Below are 8,506 nucleotides of genomic sequence, written 5' to 3'. Positions count from 1 at the left end.
GTAGGGGGTGGGGTAGGGTAAAAAAATTGAATTTAAAAACAAGCTTTAAATTTTTATTTTTTTTTGAGGGGTGGTGGTTGGGGGGCTGGTTTGAGGGTAGGGACAAAATAAATTGATTTTTTCAAGAAAAAAATAATTGTAATTTGAAGTTGGAAGAGAGTTTTGGAAAATGTTTTCCTTTAGTTTTGAAGGGAAGTCATTTTCCTTGAATTTGAGGAAAATGAGTTGATTTGGAAAACATTTTCCAAAACATTTAACCCAACCAAACATGAGAAAATTGGAAAGCATTTTCCGGAAAGGGTTTTCCTTCCTACCAAACACACCCTATATGAGTATACAAATTCATCGTTGACACTCATATTTTTATATAACATTTTGGTTTGGAAATTGAGCTTCTGAAGTTAAAATTAGAAATCGATGTAAAAATTAATTTACCCATGAGGTTAAAAACTTGTGTACAAAATAATTAGCTAAATCCGAGCATGAATCCAACCTTAAATCAAGAAAATAACATTTAGAAACTTAGGACAACCCCCTCCTCCCATTTTAAACACTCACACATGGACTAAATCACAAAATAACTAATAGATTAATATATAAATATCAAATGTGGAGCTAGATTGTAAATTCCTCATTAAAATCTCAAAATTTGTCAAAATAAGGTCTATAGCTCCAAAATCAAGTAAGATTATGTATCATTTTGACAAATATTTAACCAAACTGCCTCATGTCTTGGCAATATTGAACCACCCATCACAATTGCAAGAAAATTGAATTTGTTTCATCCTCACAATTGCGATGACACCATACATTTGCTAAAAAACTACCAAATGACTAAACAATAACCAAACCTCATGCTCGAATCCGGTATCGACCCTTAAAACTTATCTTGAACGTTTCATATATAAATCGATCATAAAATGCATTTCAGACCTAATAAAATTATTCTTGTCTCAATTTCTCTTTCAAGGAAATTTCTTGTAAAGTGATCATTATTCTTCCACTTATGACATACATTTGAGTTTTTCAAGTTAGTTGTTTTATGGGTTAAGGTATTTTAATTTCTTTGTTCATGAGAGTTCCCTTCTTGACTAGCCTTTGTTTTTTTTTTTTTTTTTGCTAGGAGAGCCAAATCTTTTTTCTTTAGAGTTTGGTTCCTTTACTTTGGAAATAGTTTCTCACCTTTAATCTAGTGGTAGTGATTATATTTGGAATTTTCTTGATATTGTCCCACAAATATTTATCTTGTTGAATGATGGAATCTTTTTTTAAAAAAGAATGGTACTTGTTTTATGATTGATTGTCCTTCTTGAATTTTTAGATGTGCAAGCATCTCGTCTTTCAAGGTGTTTGTCTTTTTGAAAGAATCTACTCAAATACAAAATATTAATTTGTTGTCACATATAAATTGAATGAATTAGGTTCTTTGAAGAATTATGCAAGAAGAAAATTATGGAATAATAAATCAACATAAGAATTTTACTTGATTTTGGAGCTACCGACTTTAAAACACTTGCCACAACCCTCAACTATATATTCTTCCTAATTATTGGTACCTCTTCTAACTTCTTCATGACTTTTCCTAGTTTATGAGTCACCTTTACACCGCAAAACCAACACCCAATACGAATAATTATAAATGTGATAATCTATAGTTTTGGAACCACAATAATCTTGCTATTACAATGCAAGAACAATACGAATAGCACTTTATAGAAATATGTTAAGGATTTGGCTCTTGTACATCTTTGTCCATTCCTCTTCTACATGATTATTATTTGTATATTATTTGTCAATCATCAAAACATTATAAGATTTTAAATCAAGATCCAGATCAAAGCAACACAACACATAAGTTTATAATTTTTTTTAGAAAAAAAAAATACGTATCATTTATGTCAAAAATATTTATCCAACTTTCTTTATTTTCTACTTTATTCAATGAACTTTTGAAGCTTGGAATAGTAGATTCAGAACACTAAGTCAAGACATAAACCATTATGATATTGACACATAGTTGGCAATTGCCATAATATGTGCAAGGTTACATAATTTTTACAGGAATATAAAAGAAATGATGAATTATTCCCGGAATTAATATGAACATGATGATATGTTTACTATTGAAACTAACCAACAATCAGCCCAAAGTAACGATATTGTTTTGTTATTTTAGTCATTTGGTCAAGATTTACATGTTTATCCGTACCATGTGAGAGAATTACGTTAAAAAGTAGTTTTGTTAAAATTAAAATGCCTCTATCGAGCCAAATTTTGTTGATAAGTATATACTATTAAAGAGTAGTTATACTAAAACTCAGGTTCAATTTTCTTTTTTATTAAATTAAGTTCAATCAATAAATGTTTGTATTTTTAAAAAAAAAGGTCTTCAGATAAAGAACTATACTTTGTTACAAACTAGAATTTCTCATTTAATAAGATTGTAATTGAGAAATTTTGATAGTTTTCACAAATTGTGAGATTTTCATGTTTATGAAAAAACAGCAACTTTTGAGATCCAAATTGCATTCCCTTTTCTTCAAAAAGACCTTCACATCTCCCTAAAGAAGAAGGAAATTAGGTTGCAATTACCTAACAAGGTAATCCATAGAAGTTAGCAAATTGATCAACCATAATGTGGCCCGTCAAACCTTCTCTAATTTGAGCCTAGGCAAATTATTAGGCCATAACCTTAATTCAACTGCAGCAATTATTTGGAAAGGTACATACGACTTTGTTTATTCAAAGTTGAATTTGTTAAAAGATAGTAATAATACTAGTCAATATTACATCAAGAAACGTTTACATTACATGGGGTAGAGATGTGAAAATAATGTCCACATGTTCTCTATTTTATTTTTTTTTATTTAAATATTCTAGAACCAAAAGTTTGACTTTGATACCTATCAATTGTCAAGATTACGTCCCACATCACAAGTTGAACTTATCTACTTAACAGATAGTGAAAGATTGTGGTGGAGTGGTAAATACTTTTTTACTTTTAATCAGATGTCTTGGGTTTGAGTCGCCTTGACTATGGAATCGCTTTATTGTTAGGATACCCTTGAGACTTTCTGGCACGAATATGAATGTAGTAAGACTTTAATATGGATATCAAACACTAGACGGGAAACAAAAAAAAACGAACTTATCTACTTATTTTATTACTATGAGACAATCAACTAGAGCAAAAAAAAATTCTGTCATTTCAATTTATTTGTCTTTTCTTTTATTAGTTCGTTTAGAAAAGATACATATTTAATTTTTTATAACTCTTTATTTTTAATTTTTCGCGACATATTTATGATCACAAGATTAAAAGATAATTTTATTATCTTCTATATATCTTTAGTGTAAGACTAAAAGATTCAGAATCTTTTTTTATTTTCTTAAATTTTGTATCAAATTTTAAAAAATCTTCTTTATTAAATTAAATAAAAAATTGAATAACTGAACTTTTGAAAAGCTTGCTTGAATAAGTAAATTTATTTAGTAACAATACATCATTTTAGTTAAATATAGTTTTGAAGAAAGCCTCCTTACTTTTTAATTAAATTATTAAGTAGCATATCATGCCTTATTATAGTGTTGCTTCTTTAATCTTTTTAGTTTTGTCTTCACTTTGCTTTGTTTCAATAAGTTAGAATCTCTTAAGTTTAAGTCATTTTTTTTTCTTTCTATGAAAGTGATTTACATTTATTTTATTTAATTGCAATTATTTAGTTTTATTTTCAACCATATGAAGTCATTGTTGATGCCAATTAGCTGCTAATTGTCTATGGCCACTTCTAGTTGACCTCGAAATTATATAAATCAATTATGCAATAGCTGCTTGACTCATTAAAAAAAAAATCAAAGTTGTTCAACCCATGTTGTCATTTATAATATAAAAAAAATGAATGATTTATTTGATAGTTTATGGGAAATAATAGAGTAAATAAAAACAATGAATAACTCTATAATTGATTTAAATAACAACAAGATGATGGATTAACGGTGTGATTTTCTAAATAAATAATGCTCAATAATGATGTCACATGTGTTTACATGTGGCTACCGCAACATTAAAATTATTTATTAACCAAAAAAAATATTTGATTAATTACGTTAAATGATTGCAAAAGTCAAAATGTAACCTATAATTAATATAGGCATAATAGAGACATATAACTTTGCAAGAGAAGACTTTCTTATTTATTTATTTATTCATTTTTCATATGAACAAATCTGTCCTTTCTCTCTTGCACACCCACGCGGTGTCACTAATTATTGAGATCCTGTGATTTAATGGGAAAATGGTATGAAATAAAAAATATTTAATTTTATTTATATATATAAACATAATTTTCAGAGATACAAACGAACCTGTAATGTATATGTATACAAATCTAGAAAAAGTAAAACGTTTTCAGAGATACAAACAAACCAGTAATGTATATGTATACAAATCTAAAAAAAATAAAACATTCCATATACGAATAATCTGATTGTTCATAATAAAAATGACAAGAATAATACAGAGATACAAATTCACGTAAATATACAAACACAATTTTCAGAGATACAAACGAACCTATAATGTATTTGTATAAAAATCTAGGAAAAATTAAAATGTTCCATATACGAATCATATAATTATTCATAACAAAAATGAATCTAAACAATCTAATGAATTTTTTTCGATGACGTTATCACTAAATCTCACTGTGCGTTGGAGAAATCCTTTTTGTATCTTGATTTACATTGTACTTTTTTAGCATATTCACTAGGTAGGGAGCCTAGGTTAGTTTTATTAATTTAATAAAAATGAAAAACTCAAAAAAAAAAATTAAAAGTAAGTGTGGCTATATCTTACCTTGCTAATTCTATTGTGGCAATAATAATACCTCTACTACAACAAGCAAGTAAAAAAAATAAGAACTAGAAAGGAAATTTATATCATTCTATTACTTGCATATTTTTTTTATAGTTGGTGAGTCGATTGATTGTGTTTCAGATTAATTATCGACGAGTTATCGGAAGAATAATTTTAAATGGGTTATTATATCATTACATAGAAGTATTGAAATTTTTATACTAAATTAGAGGACAAAGGGAGCTTAGAAACAAAACTCCTAGTTGATCGATTTATTATAGGAAAGTTATGCAATTTTGTTGATGGGATGACTTGGGATAAGGATATATCCCAATCTATAAAGAATTATAGGTATTATTTACATATAAAATTATAAAAGTTCTTTGAGTCTAATTTTCAGAACATCAAATCGCTCATCAATTCGACATCAGAGTAAAAGATTATAATCATTATTGCAGACTGTTTGAGAAGAAAAAAGGTTCAGGCTAGATCGGATTTTGCTTACTATATAAAGATGATTTTTTATTCAAAACAGAACTTTTCATATTTCTAGATATCTAAAAGGATTTAAGGGTGGCTGCTAGGGTCACTACAAGAGATTAAAGCTTTTGTGACAACTTTTTGTAGCGACTTATTTTATCGCCTCAAAATGAGATGAATCATTGGCGACAAATAAGTGTTGCCACAAAATGTATAGTTTAAGTGGTGATCCTTGAAATCGCCATAAAAGATTAGATATTAGTGATGACTTCATCAATGTCGCCACAAATAATCCTACTAAAATATGGCTGAAAAATTAATTGATTGCGACAAACAAATTGTTGCTATAAAAGGTCTTTTGGCGGCGATCATCGCCACTCAAGAGGATTGATGGCAACTTTGTAATTTCCACTATTTCTGTTGTTTTTATAAAGATTTTGGATGTAAATTCAAAGTTTAATTACTCATTTGTTTGGTCCATTATTTATGCTAAATAAGAATTTATAGCGATTTGATATTTCCTCCATCCTATTTTAAATAGTTTAGCTCCTTTCAAAATTGTAGTCATATATTGCAAACTTTTAATAGTTGTAGAGTTATATATGAAGTACTATTTATGATTAGTTTTACATATTTTGTTAGTTATTTTAGTAAAAATATATATATACATTCTATTCATCCTATTTTAGTTGTCACATTTTCATTTTAGACGGCCTTTAAAAATTATAAATAAGAAACTTACTCACTAATTTATCCTTAAACTTTTTTTAACGTACTCCCTCCGTCCCATTTTATGTGGTAGTTTGACTCGGCACGAAGTTTAAGAAAGAGAGGAAGACTTTTAAAACTTGTTGTCCAAAATGAATGATAGAAATTTGTGTAACTGTAAATCATTTCATTGAGGGTGAAATAGATATTTTATAGTTAAATTGTTACTTAATATATAAATGTGTCATTATTTTTGGAACTGACTAAAAAGGAAAGTAAATTATATAAATTGGGACAGAGGGAGTAATAAATATTAAATACCTTAAAACCATCTACTTTGAAATAATCACCTTTGTGAATTTTTTAAAAATGTCTTACATCTTCCTTTGGAAAATATCCGCTTACCTAGATTTTTGATAAAAAAAAATTATAAGGAAAAATCTTTTATTTCTAAATGGATTTCTAATTTTCCAAATAAAATTAAGTGACGATTTTATTCCATAAAACCAGAATCTTAAACGAATTTAAAATCAATACCATGTGGAGAGAATAAAGTTAAGCATATCTTGCAGTACATGTGCAATCATATAATATCTATACTCACTTAGGAGTGTCAAATGGGCGGATTGATTTAAAATTAGAGATATTAAAATGGATTGAAATATCGGGTTGGGTCTTGACCCGCCTAAGTTTAGTTTGGGCTCAAATGGGTTGGGTCCAAATGGGCTAAAAACGGGTTGAGTCTTGACCCGTCCATTTTGACCTGATTAATCTCAATAATTTTAACATAGTGATATTTAACTTTTATAATCATAATGTGAATTTCAGCTCAAGATTTATTTTTAAAAAAAGTAACAAATGGATAGATAAATCCTAAAAGATGTTAAATAGATAATAATTCATACATTTAATATATCTTAGTAAAAAGTTTTAAAACGGGTTGAAATTGGAGATTGAATTGGGCTTAATTGAGGATTAAGGGCAAAGGACATAAATCACTTACTTTAAAGCCAAAATGATCATTGGTCCTTTATAAGTTTAAAATGACTGAAATCCCTCAAAAATTTAAAACACGGATACAATAATTCAACACTGATACATTAATTATATGGCGGCGGATACATTATTAATTAAAGGTTGGATATTTTTTTGTTGCGCTTTTAATGGAAAATATAAACGGAAAATCAAAAATTGAATCCCATAAATCACGCCAAATCAGTTTCCGTAAAGTGATTCCCAAAAATAACAAATCAAATCAGAATTGAAAAGATTCAAATCGTGTTCATCTTCTGCTCTATTTCAACAAATCAATTCAGAATTGAAAGATTCAAAATGCGTTTATCTTCTTCTCTGTTTCAACAAAGAGGACTTCAACTGAAAATCAATTTTGTTGAAGTGAGTTTAATCGGATAGGTAATGAATATATCAATTTCGTTGAGGCATTCTGGAGTTTGGGAGAGTGAGATTAATTATGAAAGATACAAGAGTGATGGGATATTGGTTGGTGAAGATGTTTCCTTCATGAACCTAGTTTCAAAAATTGCGGCTGAGTTGAATACTAATGAGTCGAGAAAAAAATATTGAAATACGATACATTGTAGAAGGAAACTCCTCTCCAATGAATATAATGACTGATATGGGAGTAAGATTGTACATAGAGGTGAATAAACGTAAGGTTGGATTTGGAATGTATCCCCTCTGTATTGATACAATTGATAAGGATATTGTCGATATTGAAAATTTTGATGTGTCGACTGGTTCAATCGTCTGTGTTGAAGGTGCTGAACAGGATACACTCGCTCTCAACTTGGTAGAATAAAAAAATGGTGATTTGTGTTATATACCAGAGTTAGAGGTGACGAATTACATATATGATATAAAAAGTACAGACGTGAAAGTGGATCAATTGTACAAAGATAAAGCCACTATGATATCTGTAATGACAAAATACAAAATAAAACATGGCTTTAATTTCAGAGTAAAGAGATCTGATAACAGGAGGTATGGAACTTTGTCTAGTATATTTCATGTGTTAATGTATCAATATATGATTGTTTTGATTAATGTATCGTTGAAATTTGTTGAAACAGTACGAAAACGTTATTTCTAAAATTATGACACAATAACCGTGTCTAGTTTATTTCACATGATAATGTATCAATATATGATTGTTCTGATTAATGTATCGTTGAAATTTGTTGAAACAGTAAGGAAACATTACTGGATAAAATTATGATACAATAACTGTGTCTAGTTTATTTCATATGATAATGTATCAATATATGATTGTTCTGATTAATGTATCGTTGAAATTTGTTGAAACAGTAAGGAAACATTACTGGATAAAATTATGATACAATAACTGTGTCTAGTTTATTTCATATGATAATGTATCAATATATGATTGTTCTGATTAATGTGTCGTTGAAATTGGTTGAAACACTAAGGAAACATTACTGGATA

Source organism: Solanum verrucosum, unplaced genomic scaffold, assembly GCF_900185275.1.
Source record: "Solanum verrucosum unplaced genomic scaffold, falcon-dt-bn FXZP01000214.1, whole genome shotgun sequence".
NCBI lineage: Eukaryota > Viridiplantae > Streptophyta > Magnoliopsida > Solanales > Solanaceae > Solanum > Solanum verrucosum.
Note: the sequence above shows the minus strand (reverse complement) of the source record.